Here is a 21,503-nt window from a genome sequence, read left to right on the forward strand (position 1 = left end):
TAGGGGAGAAAGAGGAAGAGCAGCCCTTGGCTGGGGGAAGGACTCTTCTTGGGGAGAGAGGCCCCTCCACACGGAGCTGGGAGGGAGGACGGGCCCTCCGCGAGGTCTCCAAGAGCACTCTTTGGAGGGATGTACCTTGACAGCGATCGTGCTGCAATGAATCTACAGCCCTGTCCACCGGGAGGAATGGGAAGTTCAGTCAGGGTTCAAGAGCTGTCCTCAGTCAGCTGGGGCTCTCCTGATGTTTTCAGCGGGGCTTTTGAAGTGTTTGACTCTGGAGCGCTCTAATCACAGGAAGAGGACAACAGGAAACCTCACCTCGGGAGAGCTGGTCAGTGGGAAGGGCTGGCCTAGCAGAAGCAAACAAAAATATTTTAATTGCCTGTGAGAATACCAAACGGGAAAGTGGGAGTGAGACCTGGCAGTTTGCTCGTCATTAAGACTGTTGAAACATCCCTAGGAGGTCGGAAGAGCGTGGTGGGATGTTGGTGTCCTGCGCCATTTCCATGTTTATCTTTTGTGTAATCTTTTGTTCAACAGTGGGCTCCTCTGCACTCCAGGAATATGCAAGCTGAGCACTGAAATTACAGGTCTGTCTGGTCCTTTTGTCATTGCACGGAGAAACAGCCTGAGGGCCTGACAAAATCAGTTCCAGTGTCTTCACTCAAATACTTAAATATGTCACTTCTATTTTTTTTTTTTTTTGAGAGGAGGACATGATACGTCTGACTGTAACCAGAATTCAGTGCCCATGTTAAAAGTAAGGACACTGTTTGTGTAAGACAAAAAGCAAACAAGCCTAATTTTCCATTGGGTAATGCTATAGACATGTTTGCACACTGAGTGCTTAAAAGCACAGCATGTCCATATACACAAATAAAATACACAGCCCCCCCTTGAGGAGTAGGGCCTGTCGTTTGGTTTTCTGCTGGGAAAGTGTTTTCTTTCAGGGCTTTGTTATAAAACCAACCAATTTAACAATAAAAAAGCTCTTGAAAACCCAACAACGCAGTCCAAAATGATGAGCAATTTTCATTAGTCTGAGCTATTTAAGCTTAAGCATTTTTTCAGTTTAAATTTCTTGGATTGCTGAGCAGGAGATGGATCCAAAAATGAAACAGAATAATGCTCCTCCCCAGCTCTATGAAATCTCTGTCAGGGCCAAAGGTTTGAGTGAATGTATTCTATGAAGAAACAGCTTTCATCTCGTACAGAGGCTCTATTGTGCTTCAGAAAGAGTTTTGGAGTCATCTAAATTTTTACTTCTTACCCATGAGTACACAGCCCCAGACGGCTCGTTGTGAAGCTAGCAGTCTGTAATCACATCGGGTCGGGCCAGAACCGCTCCACCGACGTTGGTAGGCATTGGGTTTTGCTCTAAATGGTAAAGTGAGCTGAAAAACGAGAAGCCTGCCTAAAAGGTTATCGGATCTAATGCACTTTTACTGGGATGAGGAGGAAATACAGCGGTGGTAAACAAATACAAGAACCTATTGTGACTGCGGCTTAGAACCACCAGGAGACCAATTAACACCTTTTTGTTAGGATTAACCATTATGATGTTTGCAGCAAGAGCCTTAAATTGGTACTTTCTTGTAGTTCAAAGTGTGACTACATTGCAGTTACAAGGGAAGTGGAGATCAAAGCTCCCAGAACAAACAATTACATGAAGGTAAATTCCATCTGATGTAGGAAGCAAGAATAGCAAACAGTCTGGCAGGGAGCAGCTCGTAGCGGCGTGAGCAACACAAAAGGCAGGCTTTCAAAGGGAGAAACGCCTCTCCTCAAAATGACGGAGTGAACCGGCCGCTCTGAAACCATTTCGTTATACCGGGCTGCTCTTCGCTGTGTCAGCAGCTCCATTATGAAGCTTTTATTTTCTGAGGTTCATCACTCAGCTGAACCGGTGCTAATACGTAGCATAGAAAGCCTGTGTGGGGTCTCTGTGCTCGGCTGGGAATTTTAAAGGTAATTAAGGAGGAAAAAGCCCATTGTGCTATATTTGGTGACTGTTTTATTTTCTTGGTGTTGGTCCTGTGCCCAGGAGAGGAGGGTGGGAATAAAGGAATTCCCCTCGTTGCCTCCACGTTCCTCTTCAGTGGTAGTTAGCCAGTGACAAACTTGCATTCAAATAAATAACTCTGGAATTAATTGAAGTCTCAGCTTTGATGTAGTGTGCGCTTAGATGATATTGTCTCTAATCTAGACTTTGAGCCTAAAGTAAAGAGGACTTTCTTTTTCTTACCTAAAATACCAAAAAAAGGCTCCAGACCATGAGTAAATGGTTATGGTGTTTTAGTGGTTTTCTGAATGAATCATTGTTTTATTTATTTCTTTACGTTTGCTGAAAAGCACCAATGAAATGGGTAAATGACAGCTGAAGAACCCATAAGTTTGCATTGTTTCAAAGAATAACGAGTTATGTAAGGAGAAAAAAAACCCAACCAAACAAAACAGAAGCGAAATTTTAAAAAATCTCAAATTTTCTATTTTGTCACTTTCAACGCTTAATATTTCTTTGTTATTTATTTTTTTTCCCATCTTAAAAGGTGCCAAAAGGCACTTTTAAGTAAAAGGTTAAAGCGAAGGAAAATGCGTACTGCAAACAAAAAAAAAAGTGTCCTGTTGTGGTTAGTGTATGAATGAAAATTACACAGCACAAATATACCTGTCCTGAAAATGAAATAAATTATTAAGATCTCTATAAATGACACAGCAATTACTCTCCTTCTAATTAGACGCTGGGAACATTTAACTCCATAAGCAGCCTCCTCCTTATTCTCCTAGGTTATAAAAGAAGTATTCCTTCAAAGACTGGGCGTTGTGGAATAATAAGTTAACACTTCAGTATGGGGTTGACTCACCTGTTTTGTCTCAGTTTGTGCTCAGCTGACCACCTTTATTCCTGTCAGCCTCCTGAGGCAGATAAAATATTTGTCATACAATTAAATATTTATTGAGTCCTGAGGGCATTCTTGGTGAGATCTGCATTGGGTTAGGACAAGGTGTGTGTTAGCTGAACTGGTCCAAAAAGCTGCATTGGCAGCCTTAGCACAGCTTGATTCAGCCTTTTTTCACTTTAATTTAAAATGACAAGCATTAGTATAAATGCAAGCATGTACAGTGTGTTTTTAATGATAAGAGATTTGAAGCTGTTTAATTAACCTAATTTAAATAAAATACTGGTTACAATACTGCAACTTTTTTTCTTCCCAACATGTTGGTTAAAAGAAAAGGATTTAGGCCAAGATATTTTTCCTCCCCTCTCATGGGCAATGCAGGGATTAGCTGCCACCTTCTTGATCTAGAAGCAAGTACCAGAGCCCACTGATTTTACACATATAACATCCATATGGGAACAAGAAAAACTATTCCTACAAAAGCAAAATAATTTCTAGGTAAGTAAGTTCCCCTCCTTCCATCTCTATCTCCCCCCCCAGTTTGTCTTTTTGCTTGCTGGGAAAATCTACTACAATATTGACCGTCAAGTCAGTGTTCATCAAAGTAATTTAACTTTTAGAATGACATGAGCATTTTTCAGGCCGTTTACCCTTTGGCTGGTCCCTTGAGCTACCAGCTTGCTGCTGGGGCTGTTGAGGGGCTGGCCGTGCACAGGCTTCCAGAGCCTGAGGGGATGCACAGGGCTGATGACAGCAGAAGAGCTGTGCTCCAGCACGAGGGATGGTGTGTGCCCAAGTCCCTTCTGCTAGGGAAGAACAGGGGATTTTATCCCTTGTGCAGCACCGGGGTGTCTAAAGGGGAGCATGAGTGCTGCAGGCTGGCCCCGGCAGCCCCTCCACCCCATCAAGCCTCTTCTCCCTTGGGCACCCATGCAGCACAGTCTTTCAAACCCAGCCTGTACACCTGTCTGCCACCTGAAAGAGCTCATGATGCTCATGAGGTGAAGACGAGGGGAACTTTGGCATGCCTGCAATAATGCTCTTGATTTTATTTTCCCATAAGGACAAGTGGAAGAAATGAGACCATTCACTACTCAGGGGACACACCTTAGTGTGTGTGCTGGGACGTGTTCACCCCGGGAGGTGGTGGATCACCACTGGGACATACTCTCCATCCCTGGGAGCCAGGACAGGCACCGTGGCCATGCACCATCCCTCCCCAAAACTGGGGGAGCCACGAGGAGAAGGCAGGTGTGCCTTTTTCTCTTCCCCGCATACAAGGCCATTTTTAAACTCGGCAAATCTGGTGATGAGGTCAGGTCGATGTTTTGACACCAGGCACCTCACTAAGTCCCACTTGTTTGTTTTCACAACAGCGCGAGCTAAGGGATGGATTTAACTTACGAATTTCCTGGCTTTTGTCAGTTTGCCTTACAGTCATAATCTGGTTTGAACATATTTCTTTCCATATTTAATATTAATGCTGGAAGTGCTATTTACAATAGCCATCTTCTAATGAGTGGGAAAGAGTACAAAGCCTTTCTGGAGGGGGAACATAAAGTGTTTGAAATTGGTAACAGGCATAGGGGCTGTTGGCAGAGGATCACTTACAATAAATGATCTTTTTGTTTTTACTCATTAAGAGGTCAGTTCCATATAAAAGAACACTACTTACTCTTTTAGAGGCTCATCACAAAAAGGGCTATTCTTTTATTGACTGCCTTGCAGAAGCAGAAAAGGAGTTATTTGTATCAAAGAATGATTATGAAGTATGTCTGAAAAGACCACTTAAAAATAAAGAATATGTTTGTTGGAACATGTAAAGGAGGAACTCTTGCTTGGTTCACTTTGATGAATTTGAATGTAGCATCTTTTGATGGCTCTTCTTTCCCTTCTTTTTCTTTTTTTTCCCTCTGAGGTCTGAGTATAAAGGCTTACAATCCCCTTGGAACTTAATAGGAGGTTCCTTCTTACATGAGTTGGGCAAAATTCATGCTTCCCTTGAAATCAGTAGCATTAATCACTGGAGATGACCCCCCAGCAATGTATTCTCACAGAACTCAAGCTGCATCTAGAACAGCATTTTATATGCAGTAAATGAGACAGACTTCCCTCATTGCTCATTCTGCAACCATTCTCTTCTGTTACAAATATTATTGTCCAGGAATTCAAAAAATTAAAGGGAGCAGGCAGAAAAAAATACGTATGTCATTAGAAAAATGCTGAAGAAGGCAACTCGGAATGACTCTGAGTTATGGTTTCTCAGAAAGAGTCCTGAATGCCGCAGCTGCTGAGTCACAGGCACTGTGACCTTCCTCTGTGCTTCTGAACCAGGTCTTGGTGTGTTGTATCAACTGCTGCGCATTCACTTCCTTATGGTCTTTTCTCTCATGATGCATTCATAGGATACAGGAGGGCCCATGTGGTAGAGTTGCTTTCTGTGCAATTCTTCCATGTTGTGATTGAATTAGCTGGGGGTTTTTGCCCCCTCTTTTTCTACATTTTCAATGGGAGAAGATTCCATCTGTCCTTTGCTGAGATGGATTTAGTAGAGCTGCTTTGCAGAGAAATGGTTTCTCCCTCTCCTCCCAGTCAATCAAAAGGAGTTGCCTCGAAAGCTCAGAGAAAAGAGTCCCCTTCAGCTGGCTTAGTTTCTGATGTTAAATGACCTGTCTTAGTGCAGCCATCCAACTCCCTGGTCTTCTCTGGGGTTGATGTGCTACACAAATTCAAGTCATGTTTTGATCTGGCACAGACCTTATATTATTTTACAATATAATGACTATTAATACAGAACATTAAATGATAAACGGAGTCCACATGGCATGTCCTCATGCTCTGCTTCTGCCCTTATTGGTGCTTGATTGTTTCAACACAGCTATAATTCGCTGTTATTTAGGCCATCAGCCAGCCTCAGGGGTGCTAAGGGGTACCATGCCGAACGGCCCCTGCCAGGGAACTTCATGCCTAGGAGCTGGCTGAGCTGGTTTCCCGGAGGAGAAAGGGTTTGTTCTCCCAAGCAGATATCCTGTCCCATTGTGGAAGGCTGGAAGGGCAGTGAGCTGACACAGGGCTTAACACTGGCTGCAGAGATTGTGCTCAGACTCTAGAGACAGAAATTGTCATTTGCTTGTTAGCCTCCCGCTGGCAGAAGCTCTGTTTCCCTTTGTTTTGAGCTAAAGGCTCCCTTTCCCCCTCTCAGCTTTTAAAGGTTTCTCTGTAAGAACAAAATAAGGGGTTTCTCCATGGAAGAAAAGGGGTTTTGGACAATGGGTGGAGTTACAAAGGAGTGAATGACAGGCTTCGTCTACCTGACAAGCATCTGGAGTGAGGAGCCTTTGAGGGTGCAAATAGAAATCATTGTGCTGGGTGTTTGTGGAGTTACTTATTCATTAGATCTCTTTTCACTAGGTTAATGAACTCATGCAGCCTGATCCTGCTTCTAATTTACTTGGTGTCAGTCACAGTTCTGCGGAGTCTGGGACAGATCACTGGGTTTCTAAATTAATCCCGCTCAGGCCACTGAATTGTACTTGCATACCGCTACTTGGCTGGGGCAAATATCTTTCAGAATTCACCTCAGAAAGGCATTCAGGCTTGATTCAAAAGCATGGGGAGAGGAGAATCTGCCCTTCCTTTGGTAGATTGTTCCAAAGGTTACCAAACCACATTGTTAGCCTATTTTGAGTATATCCGGCTTCACGTTTTACCTGTTGCTTCTTGCTGTGACTTTCCCAGCTAGATAAAAAAGTGTTTTAGTGTCCAGCACTACTCACTCTAATAGAGTTGTTCACAATTGTGCTTTTTTTTTTTTATTACTTTTTCATTCTTTGCTGCCTCTCCTCCAGTTTTCCAACATCCCCTTAATAACAGAGAGTAGAACAGGGATATTTCTCCCAGCAGCACTTCATACTCTAGGAAAATTGCTTCTTTTGGAAAAAAAATATTTACTATCCCCTGTTTATAGGATTGCAATAAAACTGTTAGCTCTTAAGGTAAGCAAAACCTATTTATTTCTGAAAGTTTGCACATTTGGCACTCAAGTTTACCTCAGTGCTGAAAGCTGGGGATTTGAACACCCTCCTCCTTCCTATCCCAATTGCTGCCTGCTGAACCAGAGACTGTCAGAGGTCAGAGGATGGTGAGTTAAGTAAGAAGATCGAAATAAGACTTCTTTACTCCAATTTCACAGAGAAATAAACTGGGTTTTGACATTCAGAAGTTTTTGTAGTATTGAAATAACCTGAATGCTTAGATACCTCTGCACAAAAGACTCGTGTGATTGAAAAGTGCTGTTAGTTTCAAGAAGGCAAAAATTTTGTCACCTTTATCAGTCTAATTTTCCTTAGGGTTCAGGCATATTCACCTAGGGATTTCTACTTGGTACTAGAAGAGAAACCTGTTAGGCCGCTTAGGCTTTGTACACACCAGGAAGTCTTACTGATCACACTGTGATGGTTAAATTTCTGTAGTCACATGGGTTTAAGGAGTAGTTCCCTCTGTTCCAACAATTATTGATATAATTAGAGGGGTATTATATTTCTAAAATAATATAAGCTAAAACTAGAAAAATATGTTTGTATGAGAATAGGGTTGTCCAGCAGGAGACTGCATCAGTCTGTATTAAAATTCAGTTTATACTGACACATATTTCCTGTGTAGAGAAGCCAACTGAGTTGTTTTACAAAGGCTGCTGGAAAACAATCACCAGAGTGATGAACAGTTCTTGATTCTCTTTTCTTAATATTTCAAACATGGAGAAATACTACAAAATATTCATTTTGGAATTGGAGGAAACACAAAAGTCTGTTTGAAATAACACAGCAGTAATACTATCAATCCAGTTTTGACAACAATTGTCTCAGCATACTGTGTATAAAGTTTTCTTAGTACTAGAAATATCCAAGCTGATAGTGAAATGCTTAGGCTTCTACACTTCATAATGTCAATTGATCCATTAACTGAACTGAGAAGGTTTTGATTCCCATGGTGTCCCAAAGGGAATGACTATGAAGTGTAGATGATAGAGGGGTTATACCATCTAAAGGTATGGGGTGTACAAAACCCATGCTGGTCAGGGAAGGGTCACCAAAAGCCAGTAAATGAGGTGTGCATGCAGCTCTGCTGAGGGCAGATTGAGATGTGGGATAGGTGACCCTCTGGCTGCTGGTGGGAGAAAGTAGAGGCAGTCTGTGGTTTATCAGGACCTCTCTGTGACACATAGTCCTGGAGCACAGGAATCTTGTTTGCAATACCTTGCTTGTTGGTGCTGTGAGATAGTTTCCAGTTGTGAAATGCTCTGAAGGGTATGGGGGTTGGGTATAACTGGGCTGAAACTGAGGGCTACAGGTGACCTAATGTGACAGATACTGAAGAGGAAGGACTACTTGCTCTTTGTCTGTCATGGCTATGTACTTTCTGTCCTCCTTTGTTTTTTCCCTTACATTCCCTGTGAGTTGGTTTAATTCGGTCATCCTGCAGAACATTATCTTAGTCATCCCTCCCCTACCCCAGAAAGACAAGAGTTTTCCACCAGGTTAGCAATGTGAATCAGCTCAGGAAGGACTATAATGTGTGCTGAGGGAGTGGGAACCAGTGGACAAAAGCAGGAGTGAGAGAAGGAGGGAGAAGAAAGAAAGTGGGGTGACAGAGGGTGCTAAGATTCACTGGGCTGGAATAGCTGCCCGAGAGTCCTGATGAGTGTGCTGAGCAAATGGACAGGGTCCAGCTCTGATTTCAATCATGTTTTTGTTCAGAAGTTGGCACTTGGAAGGTCTCAGCCAGAGACCTGAATCTGCAGACATGGTTGCTGGTGGCTGTGTAGGAGGAAGACTGAGGTAAGGTGACTAAAGTCATGGAAATACAATGGGACTTTGTAGAGGCGGAACTTGTTGTGTATAGGTACCTGAGCTCTCCTACAAGATGCTTGATGAAGGTCTTGACTCTCCAGGAGATGAGCTGATAGGTTCTGCTGAGGCCCTTGCATGTGGCTAATGCCTTCTTCTCTATGGAGTTTTCACTCTGCTAAAAATTGTACTGCTCCTCTTATTTAAATGAGTATGGCTGAGTAACTTTCAAATATTTTAAAATACAATTATAGGATCACTCCTAATGTCTAGATGTACTTAAATGTTCGGTGTTGAAGACCCAGCATCCACACTATGTGCATTTTGTGACTGATCTGTGTATATCTATCTATATATTTGTATATATATTACACTTCCGAGAAGCTCCAGTCTGGTCCTGTGAGCTGGAAGTCCACTGGTGCTTAAAGACTAGTAGGTGTGCTCTCAGACTGTATCCTCGGGTTTAGTTTCATCCAAAAGGAATCCGGTTTTATGCCCTGAGACCACCTGCGGTGCAAATCAAAATGCTGGTAGCAGGGACTATCACAAGACTGGTTTCAGAAGTGTGTCTCTCATCCAAAATAAAATGCTAATATAGGCACTCTCTTCATTTCTTGATGATGATGTAACTTTGAAAATGAGCATCAGAATATATGGTTAAAATAAAACTGCTTTCTTTTCCTGATGAATTACAATGTCTTGATTTGGAGACTGCCAGGACCCCTGCGTCTGTTTTGCAAAGTAGGTAGATCATGGCAGTGAAATATTAATATTTGCTCCTACAAACTTCAGGCAACATTTGGGATTTGTTGTACTACATGGTAACTAACCACATGTAAGGTGTCCAGTCTTGGCTCCCAACAGATAAACTAGACTGAGCAGAGGCAAAACTGAGTTTAATCATCACTTTAAATGCAAGTAACTGAAATACAGCTCTTAAACAGCTTCTCTGAAGTCAGCTGGGAAGCCTGCAGCAAAGCTGGTGAGTTCTCTTAAGAATCTAGATCAATTGTCCTGTTACTGAGCAATGCTGCATACTGATACAACTATACAATCCCTGACAGAACACAGTGGGATGTTTTGCCATGACTCAAATCACAGTATGGACTGGCTGATGAGCCAGGAGTCAAAAAGGACCTCCTGTTAAAGGAGTTCTGGTAGAAGAACCCTATTTATAGTCATTCCAAGCAAATCCTCCTTTTCTTTTTAAAGTCCTCAAAGAAGAAAATGAGGGCATCACACCAGAATTCAAGGCTACTACAATCAGGGTGTAGGCTGCTCATTCTTGGTTATAGCTGTCTGGACTTCACTGCTTGTACAGCAGATACATTTGGATCAGCAATTTCAATATAAGCCTCAATGTATTTTTTTTGTCTGGAACAATAGTGTAAGAATACAATGATATAATCTTCTTACCATCTTGGCATAAACAGTTAGCTTTCCAGGATCTACTTTTTCTGCAGTATGACATACTATTGTTGTCTTCAGGGTATCTCATAAATTCATTTTCATTGGCATTAGTTTAACTAACTGAGCTTAATTTTGTTATTTTACTTTTAAGCGCTACATTGTTTTCTCTCCTCTCAGGCTGACATTAATCACTTCAGGAAACACTTTGCTTTGTAGCCAGAGGCCCTCAGTCTTGCAAGTGTTCAGCCAGTAGTGATCTGATAAGCTTAGTGCTGAAAGTACTTTGTGAAAAGAGATTTCATTTATCTTGAATATTGGGTAACAACTGTCAAGATTTCTTTTCCTTCTTAATACATCATTTCTATAAAACTTCAACATCAGACAGAACAAATATCCAGACCAGGAAAGTGAAAAGGTGCAGTTGAATGAAACGCACTATGGAACTCTTAATATTTTTTTTGCCTGGACCATGCAAAGGAAATCCTATGTAATTAGGTTATCATGTTTGACTCACACCATCCAGTTTGTACATCAAATTGTCCAAACAATGTATTAATATGTGACTTCTTTAATTTGAGTTCTATGTACCAGCATAATACTAGAACAAAACTCAGTTATGATATCAAAGCAGGGGTAAAGGTGGGGTTTTGTTTTTTTTAAAAAAAGGCTTGAATTCAAGCATGGCTTCAATTCAGATAAAACTAACAAGGCCCAAGGAAAAATGAAATGGAAAAGAGATTACAAAAGAATTAAAAAGCACAAGCAGCCTTTGCCAACCAAGCATATGAAAATCTATGAATTTCGATGATTTGTGTTCCCAAAACTTGAAGCTATTTAAAAGGCTCAGACGCTGAGGCAGTGGCTACTTGTTTAAGGAGTTCCAAATCAGGCACCTGAAGCTCTGGTTCTTTTCATTTAAATAACCAGCCCCTGTTTTGTTCTGTTTTTAATTCACTTTTACATTAAATGTGCTCATTGGCAGATACCTGACTCATTTCTGGATCCCTGTCCTTGCCCAACAGAACTGGGATTGGATATGGGTGGCAGGGCTGTTGTGTGACTCAGAGGAGTGGGGAGCTCAGAGCTATAATCCTGCCTTAGTCAGAGGTGTTCCCATGAAGCCTATTTCCATTAATTAACTAGACTAGCCTTTAAATGGGATTAATTACATGGATCTAACTTCTAAACCTTGCTGAATGTGAGAAATAATATGGTGGGTAATGGGAAATAAATCAGTGGGCAGTAGTTTAGGATATTCACGAACCTTTCTCTGGGTTGCAAAGTAACTCACACCTGAGAAATATTGACGCAGCACTGTGCAGCTCCTTTTATGTCTTAGTTTATCAGTAAATGGGCTGGCTTGTTCTGGCCTTTATTTTCTGCCTGAAGCCTGAAGCATTGTATTTGTGTGTCAGTAGGAATAGCAGAAAATGTATTCATTGTGCAGCAGCAGCATAGGTGGAAATATGAAATATGAAATATGAAAATACAAATATTAAGGCACGAAATTACAGATATACGGTTTACTTTCAAAACAAAACCTTGGCTTGAGGTCTGTGGAATGGATGAATTTGAAGTCATTCTACAAATAACTTGTACATTATTCTGGATTTATTTACTGAAAATTTGTTCTGAAAAGCATTTAGATAACCAGGCTGTCTCATTAAGGCAAGCATAAATCACAGTGTGCTAATAAGTGTCTTTAGGGTGTTTAACACCTCTTGTGCCATGTTACCAGATTTAACTTATTTCACTGTACACACTCCCTGTGGTGTCCCATCCTCCACTTGCATTATAGCAATTTACTGGCTGTTGTACAGTTAGTACTCACTTCCTGTTCTTACTGTACTAATGTATAAATTGTGAATCCAGAGGAACATTAACCAAACAGCATCATAAATCTGACCATCACGTTCTTAGCCTTTCTGTTGTAGGTTTCAGTGCTGGTTGCAACAGATGATTGCAAGCTATAGTTCAGTCCTCTGATGATAGTAAGAAAAGTGGGACCTATAAAGTGTGTGCTGATGGTAGTAGATTAGGCTAGAGGGATGAGGAGGAAACTGAAATACTCTGTTAGGATTTTCCAAGCAAAATACCTTCCTTGGGAGAAGGGATTTTGTAATTAGCAGTATTGTAATTCTGTTTCAGTTTTAGTTCTGCAGTTGTTATTGACATTGGGGAACTACATAGACAATGTAGAAAAAGTGTGAGAATATTTGTATTTATTGATCTCTGCTTCTAGTTTATCCTACAGTAAGATGTGTGTCTGTAGATTCCAATTTGCTCTTAAAAGGCCTGTCTTTCCCATCCGTGAAAAAATGCAGTATTTAGACAAACAGGTCCTGTTCCCCAGATGGTACCTTTAAGTGTTACTGCAGTAAAGACAAGCAATACCACTGGGCATACATCTTACAAATCTTGCTCTGAGCTGGGCCAGCTGAGCGATTACTCGCCTACTGATACTGAAAGAGCTGTGTATTGCAGAGTTTTAATAAAAGCTTTCTTCACTTTGTAAAGCAATCTGTGCAATTGGTTCATGATCTTGCAAAGCAGGCAGCTGGCTGACAGTATTTCATTGAGCTTTAATGGAGAGAAGACAGGTCTGAAGAAAATTAGTGTAGTAGTCTCAAATGTTTTAATAAGATATAGACTTTCTATGAGCTCGGTCTTATTATTTGGTTTAAAACTTGTTTTTAAAAAGAAAGGTCAAAGAAAACACTCAACGTCTGGGCAAAATCTCTTGAGTGAAGCAGGCTGTCATCTTGTTTTAGTCTAAACTCAAATATGGCATAGTTTAGGAAGTTATTTACTGAGGCCAAATAGCCAAAAAGCTACAAACATGGAATGTGCAACTAGTGCTAGTGCTTTTTATTGATTTCTTTAAAGGAATAAAAGTACATGTTCCTCTAATGAAAACAATCCATCAGTCTTTCACAAGCCTACTACCTTTGCAGTCATTTGGTGCTACATCATGTAGAGACCAGCCTTGCTCTGGGGTTTATGCTTTTCTTTTGAATTAATAAAACCTGACCAGTCTTTATTTGATTACCATTAAGCTGAAACTGGACAATTGTTCTTTACTTGTGTTTATCTCGATGTTTTACTGCTTCTGTTTCAGACCTGACAAATTATTTTTGTTTAACATTTGTCCATTTTCTTCCCCCAACAGTAGCAGTTAGGCTAATACATTCTTGCTGCTTCTTATAAATATTGCTGGACTTTTCTTTGTAAATTATTTGCTTTAGCAACATAAGATTATTACAAAATGAAATATAAAAATTATGTTTTGAAGTATTGTTTTGGAGCAATATGCTTAGGTTTAAGGTTTTCATTATTTGATTTGAACTAGAGGAAACGGATTTGCCACAAAGCAAATCTTGCCTACCAAAGAAGCTGTTAGTTTTCAGTGAACAGAGCACCATCCCAAAACTTTGAAGGTTAAGACCAGTTTAATTACTGTGGGGAAAGGTGCTTTTCTCAGCATCACCATGCTATGCTTCATTTTGTTCAATGTGTGAGAAGGGCATGAACAGATGGATTGGACTGCTTCTTAATTCAGGGGCTTAGCTGAACTGCAGTCTAGATGCATTTGTGTGTATTTTGAACCATTAGAAATCTCAACTTGCAAGGCTGAGTACCAGGAATACATTCTGAATGCTATTGTTTCCTGCATGTATTTATTTCTAAGTGTAAAATCTGTAATTTATCAATACATCTATTTCCCAGTGAGAAAACCACTCTTCAGTTTATGAAGAAATTTTTTGGCTCACATAGTCTAGCCCATTGGAAGCCAGTGGTTGGCATGTCTCCCTGCAATGCACAGAAGAGGCACAGGCAGCAGAGGGTCATTCTGTCTCAGCAAGGAAGATGCCAAGAATGTGGTGTGCGTGAAATTGCTGGTCAGGACAAAGAAATATGTATTTGAAAGAGTGATGGCAGGGATGGGTTTACTGTGAACATGTTTATGGAACAGCACATATGTAAATTACAAGTCAACTTAATTTCCCTAATCTGTTTATGTACTCTTCTAGAGCCCAGCTCTACTTGGTGCCAGTGAAAGGCAGTGTGAATGACACCTCCCAGAATTCTTCATCCTGGGAAGGATTTCTCTTAATCTGTGGCTTTACAAAATTGGAAGACAACAGTCATCTCTGAGTTATGTTGTCATTAAATTGTATGGCCCATGATTGTTGGGCTATCAGTTAGTACTGTTGTTTGCAAGTATCTTTGTAAGAGAGCGACAAGAACAACTTCTTGGAGCCTAAATGGCCTTTGTACATGGCTCAGGTTGTCTTGGCTTTAATGAGTTGCTGTCTTAGATAGCTTGTAGTTTTAACATATACTTTTGTACTATAAAGTGGTACATTTAATCTTGCTTTTTTGAATAGTCTATTGGGTCCTTAACTAGCAAAGATTTCATCAGGAAAAATGTCTTAAGTATCCATACAACTCCCATTGTCTTTCTCAATCTATGTTTATATTTCTGCAGGGTAGCATGGTGCTTATTTTCCCCATGTAGTCAAGGGGCAAAGAGTAAGTGACTTGCCCAAGGTCATCCATGGTGCTTTTAGGTGGTGAACTTGCATCTTCCAAGTCCTGTGCAGATCCCCATGTCACTGGTCAGCTTTCACCTTTACTGTTGCTTTTTATTGTTAACAGTAACTCAGCTCTGCTAGAATTGGCCATGTTGGGGTTCTATTATAAGCAAGAGAATAACTACTCCTTTTAATCCTCCAAACCAGTCCCTTTAATCCTTTAAACTTATTCAAATTAGACTCATGGACAAGATGCTAGAAACAGCTCTGGGAGTCAGAAGTCTGCTTATGCGAAGACGGGGTCCCTCTGTGCAACAGTGAAACTGGAAATGGTCACTGTGAACTGTGGAATAAGATGTTTCCCCTCTTACCACTTTCCATAATGCTTGTATTTACATTGCTCAGGGTAGAAGCCAGGTACTCAGCGCTGTCATTTGGCCTGCCTGTGTATATTAGGTTATATCTTGGCTCTATAGACTCTAAGTTGACTGTACTATGACTTCATTTTATTATTTGTGTTATTGTATTTTGTTGTTTGTAATGAGTAGGCAAGATACTACTTGGTCTTTTCAAACATCTCATCACTTGAGTCAAAAATATTCCAGAAAGCCCTAGCCCCCAGTGGCAAAGGAAGAGCTACTTCAGAATGCAGAAGTGTAAGTGTTTTCTTTAACAAGGAACCATTTTGATTTTTAGCAGTATGTTTCCAGAATGCTGGAGTACAGTTCTACAGTATTGCCGAATGTAATTTAGGCTTCGACTGAATGCTATCAGGCATGGATATTCTCTAACGGCAAATAAATATAGCTTCTTTGTTTAAAACACTGAACTATCAGGCCAAACCATTCCTGGTGAAACCTGGTCAGGATGATGACTTTTTGATGAGTTTGGATTCAGAAAGAGCTTTTCCAAGGTTGTCAGGTCTTGTCTTACTGTAGAAAATGCAGAAATTATGCAGATAGGAGTTTGTCCAGATTTCAGGAAACAATAGTATTTTGAATTATGCCAGTTATGCCAAGTAGAAGCAGCAAGCTTCACAGAAGTTAGTTCTAATAGATCTATGCTAGTATTTGGCATTTCCTAAAATTTTAGGTTATTATCTATAGTTTGCGTGACATTTTTTTGACAGTAGTTACATATTCCCCAAACAAAATATCTTGAAAGAGAAAAACATAAAATTCTATTGGACAGGGTATTTAAAGGGGGGCAGAAAATGTTATTTCAAAGCTTAGGGAATGTCTGAAATTTTGGCAGTGTGAATGAGGTACCGAACTTTTAACTGTTCTGTATACACAAAGGCTCTCCTTTGCACACCTGTCTAGCATAAAACTGCTGGAATGATAGACTATAATCTACATTCAGACCAGGCATAAACTTTGTTTGGACATTGACATGGTATTGTCTACTGTATCCCTGGAGGAGATCCTCCATTTCTTAGCAATCTGTAAGGCATCAGCAGTAGGCTGCTGATGGTACACAGTGCTTGACTGCTCTAATGGTTGGCTTCTGGATGAGCAAATTTTGATTAGAAAAAATTAACTGCTCTAGATTACTGTTTAGCTTCTACTGTGATTGAACTCAGTAGTGCTGCTCACTTGGCATTCAACGTGAACCTTCTCTAGTCAACAAAACTACAGCAATTGAGAGCTCACAATCTGGGAGAAAGATTTGTTAAGAATTCATGCTCCAGAGATCCTGAATTCTTGCTAATTTTGAAGATAATATTGACTTTCAGTTGCAGAGAATGGAGCACTATTCACTATCAACTCAGACATTTGAATGCTCCAGTTACGAAGTTTGCCTGGGTGTTGTGAAAGTCCTCATTAAATTCTTGGCTAAGGTGGTGTCTTCTTTAATGAGCTGTCTGCTCCGACTGTCTAGACCAAGACTGTTTCCACAGGATGACATGGCTTTGCGCTTTGATCAGTATTCATAGTGTCACTTCTTTTTAAGATGGCACACAGTTAAAATGTATTTCTATTGCATCAGTGTACCACAAAGTGTGTACTTTGGGTTCCTCCCCACTGTCTATGTTTATATGTGTCATACTATAATACTTGAAACTAATGAAGCCTGATTTCCCAAAGGATTTGTGTTGTGTGTCCCCTAAACACTACTAACCCTCTCTTTGTAGCATCTCATCTTCCCATGGCCTTGATGTTGCTCTCTGCAGTGCCCTCACCCCACCTCAGTGCCTTCCCAGTTCCCCTCACACTGGTCCAGATGAGTACTGGTGTACATTACTGCTGATTGGAAGCTGGGCATGTGCAGATCAGCTGGCCAGCACTTGTGTGCTTATGGGCCAACTGGATGCAGCTTCTCTGGTTTGATAAGGGGAAGATGGTTTAATTCACTCCCTCAAAAGGTAATTTAATCAGTCTTTTATCCAAATGTGAATCCTCACAACATTTATTGGAAATTTTTATTTCTGAGCCTTCAACCACATCTGACAGATGGATAAAAGATGGACAAAATTGAAGAAGCTGTTATAGGTGAAGGAGAGAGAGAGACAGATGCCAATTAGAGGGATTGAATAGGTCTCACTTCCCCAGGAAACAGTGGAGTGAAGCAGCTGAAACATACTTGTGTGTGTTCCTTGAACTACTTGTTACTGAAGACCATTAAAGTTGTATGGTGGGAGTGGGATGGTGAGGAGAAGGAACACACCTCCACAAAAATCCAATGTGAATCAAAGTGAAGACGCTTTATTAAGCATAAGCTGTCCCTTTTATACATTTTGTACTTTCCCTGGCTGTAAGCATGTGCATTGCTACTGGTTAATATTGCTAAACATACTCTTCTTTGATGTGTTGATTGGTCACTGCTCTGCCACTGGTCTTTTCTTAATTGGCTCCATCAGTTCTTGTTTCTTCTCCTCCATGTTTGGCTCCCACCGGCTACTCCCTCAATTCTTGTTTGCTCAGCTATTGTTTTTCCTCATCTCTCCAAGGTCGGCTTGTTGACACTAGCTACATGAATCTTGTCACACAGCTAGGCCCTCACTCCATACTCTCATACTTCTGGCTCATTACATGACCATTCTCCTCCAAAAACCCCTCTACAATTCCCCCTTTCTTTTCTTGAGCCAGAAAGGCCGTGTTTATCATCCGCTGCAGGGCCCTTTGCAAGCAGGAGAATAAACACGGTAATACAAGGATGATAATACGAATCACGAACAATCCCATCAATAGCATTTTAATCAATCCGACCAGCCATTCAGGAACCCATGCTGTTCCCGTATTTTCTGCGTGGTATCCATGAGCTCTTTGATCTGCTTATGAATTGACTTGGAGTGATCATTCAGATCCATGCAACACATCCCATCAAAATCCTGACATCCATGACCGTGCACTAATAATAAAAAGTCTATAGCAGCTCTATTTTGTAAGATAGCATGTCGGATGCTATCTACATCATTGGCTAATGTTCCTAAAATTCTAGAAGTTTGGTTAGCTCTTTTTGCAACCTAGCAAGCTAAATTTCACAATTGTGTTAACCCTTGGTCAGCATTGTTACATTCTATCCCTATGTTAGTGACACTTCTTTTTTACCTGGCCTTATGTAGGTTAGTACGGTTAGTATGACTTTTCACATAGGCATTAGTAGACTTAATTTACCTATGGTACACGGACCTCCCAGTTTCTTACTGGGCAACTTTGGCCAAGCCCTATCCCCACAAATTAGGAATAGACCCTTTGGTAATTTTTGCTTTCAGATCCCTTTAAGGGGACCCCCACTAGACATGTATGAAAGGGTTGTTCAGGCTGAGCTAAGGAGGCACAAAACTGTGTCGGGTTCAGGCTCCGCATCAGAGTCACCCAAACGTTGTGACTCCCCTTCCACAGTGTCGGTGGAAGGACTATCGGTTGATGACCTTTTGTCAGGTCCAGGATCCAAAGCAGGCTTAACACAGAAAAAACAACCCCTTGCTTCATCATGACTGCGCTTTTGCTCCCTTTTCTATACCTCCCACGCAAACCTTTTTTCACTTCCCGCAGTCAGGGCACTGGATCTCTCAAGAGGTCAGTGTTCCAAGGCAGATCCTGAGTTGGCTCCTGTAGTTCAGGTTGTTTTTGTAGCCACGGCTTCACCCACTTAGCTGGTACCCATTTGGCTCCTGTATCTGTAATGACACAGGCATACCCTCGACCCAACGTTATTAATTTCATTGGACCTTCCCACACACCAGTCACCCCATTTTTTACCATCACTTTGGCTTGTTCCTGTTCTTTCTGAAAAGCCTCCATACCTCCCTTTAACCCTGCACCATGTTTTACCGCTGGGGGTACAGAGTAGTCCTGTGGCAAGCGTAAAAGGTTTAGTACGTAAAGCGCTTTACACAACCTGTCAGGAGGAGATAGCCCTGGCTCTCCCCCTTTTTGTTTTTGTAAAAGGTGTTTCAGAGTTTGATTCATGCGCTCCACAATAGCTTGTCCCGTTGGTGAATGTGGGACGCCCATTACATGTGTTATACCCCACAGTTGGAAAAAGTCCTGTGTGGCATGTGCCACATAGCCTGGGCCATTGTCCGTTTTAATCGTCTGTGGAATGCTCAGGGCCGCAATAGCAGAACACCTGTGTCGTTGAACGTGTTTGCTGGATTCGCCTATTTGCGCTGTAGCTATAATCAAAGAAGAAAAAGTGTCAATTGTTACATGAACATATTTTAACCTGCCAAATTCAGCAATGTGAGTTACATCTGTTTGCCAAATGTCCAAGGCCTGCAGTCCTCGAGGACTGGTTCCTTGTATCTGCGTAGGTTGCGGCAGTTGCTGACAATCAAGACACATGGCCACGATATTCCGAGCATCACTGTGTGACAAATGAAATTGTCGTCGCAGTACCCAATGTCCTTGATGAAAAATCTCATGTGATATATGTGCCTGCTGTTTAATGTCCGGCACCTGTACAGTCATTGTAGTGGAATTTGTGGGGTCAGAAACCAAAGAGTCCACTTGAGCATTGCCTTCTGCAATAAACCCAGGCAAATTAGTATGATTTCTTACATATAAAACATAAAACAATGCAGTTCGGATTTGAATTTCTTGCCACAGAGCTCGCAGCAATTCAAAAACACACTGATTACATGTATGCTCTATAACAGATCTATCCAATTGCTTTACAATGCCAGCTACATATGCTGAATCAGTAACCAAATTAAAGGGAGTGAGGAAATTTTGAAATACTTCTAATACAGCTCATAATTCTACCACCTGAGGTGAACCCTTTTGTTGTACTACCATAGATTCCCACTTGCCGTCAGAATACCAGACAAGGCCCACCTTGACTGTTTTTCCAGATCCATCCATAAAAATGGTAATTCCATCCACAGGAGTGTCTGCGCACAACACTCCTGTGGCAATTGGAAGTTCCGCACTCAATTTTATAACAGGATGAGAGGGCAAGTGGTAAACAACCTGTCCCGAGAAATTCTCCATGGCTGTTTGCAAAGCAAAGCTATTAGCCATACACCACTCAAAATATTGAGCTGCAATAGGAACAGTTAGTGATGCAGGATCTCTGGCCACAAGCTCCCGACATCGCATCCGTCCTTTGATGATAATCTGTGCCAATAGCTCTGCAATCATGAGGACAGTTTTCTTTGTTCTTGAAGGTAGAAACAACCAATTCCAATACATGTAACAAATCTGATTATTCTGAATTCCATTGACCAATTATTGCATACGGAATTTGCCTATCAAACAAAGTGATAATTTGTATTTTCTGATTCAAATCAATACGATGTATAAATTTGGAATGTAGCCTGCTTTCTATTTCTGTAATCAGTTGCTGTACCTCTGCGCTTTAGTGTGTCCCTTCTTTCCACATCCAAAACATTGCATCTCCTGAGTCTTAAGTTCCACAGTACCCACTTTTGCACAAACCTTTATCATAGCATTCAAATCTGGTTTTCCAGGTAAAGCTTCAGTGATCTTTTGACAATCAGCATCAGCATTATCCCTAGCTAATTGCGTAACTAGAGTATCTCGTAAACCAACATCAAAAACTTGCTTTTCAACTGCTTCTTGTAGCCTCTCAACAAAGGATAAAAAGAGCTCCTTGGGTCCTTGTCTTACAGTAGTATATAATTGCATTCATACCCAGCGCGCTTTTTTTTTTTGTGTGTGTGATTGAACAGATAAAAACAGCCACTCTGTAACGTGTAGCGGATCCTGCCAGTGCTCATTCCACTGGCCCAGTAATCCCATGGGATGATAGTTGGCAATGGCTACATATAAACTTACTGGTGTCTCTAAATCCACACGATGTACCTTTTTCTGTTGCATACCATTGACATATTGTGGGATTGTTTTTCATGCCTTGCGGTAATACCGTCCACTGATATCGTTGACAAGGCACCATGTTGTTCCTACTAGGTACTGAAAAAGCAAATTAGCATTTGTCAATTTCATGTAAAGGGATAGTGAAAAAACAATCTTTCAGATCAATAACCAAAACATATAGTCTGCATCGATAAATCCTGGTAAAACAAATAGACCTTGCAAGGTTACACTAGGATGTCCGAGTAATAGTGCACTTAGCCCATTTCCAGTGGGTCCCACGGCATTCAGTGGCACCTTATGCACTCTGCTATTCTCTGTTATGATTGCGGTTGCTGTGGTAACATCCAGCCCGGCGCTCCCTGCGGTTCGGGCTGCGAGTTGACTGCTTAGGCCTGGAACTGGTTGGGAAGATTCATTTGTGTCAGCACACGGTTCCTCCCCGCGTTCTTTCTCCAGTTTCCCTGCACTCTGCAGCTGGTTGTTATCAGCTGACCTTGAGCATTATACTGAGACCTGCACTGCTTCACA

The sequence above is a fragment of the Nyctibius grandis genome, chromosome Z, assembly GCF_013368605.1.
Source record: "Nyctibius grandis isolate bNycGra1 chromosome Z, bNycGra1.pri, whole genome shotgun sequence".
In the NCBI taxonomy this organism is placed as follows: domain Eukaryota; kingdom Metazoa; phylum Chordata; class Aves; order Nyctibiiformes; family Nyctibiidae; genus Nyctibius; species Nyctibius grandis.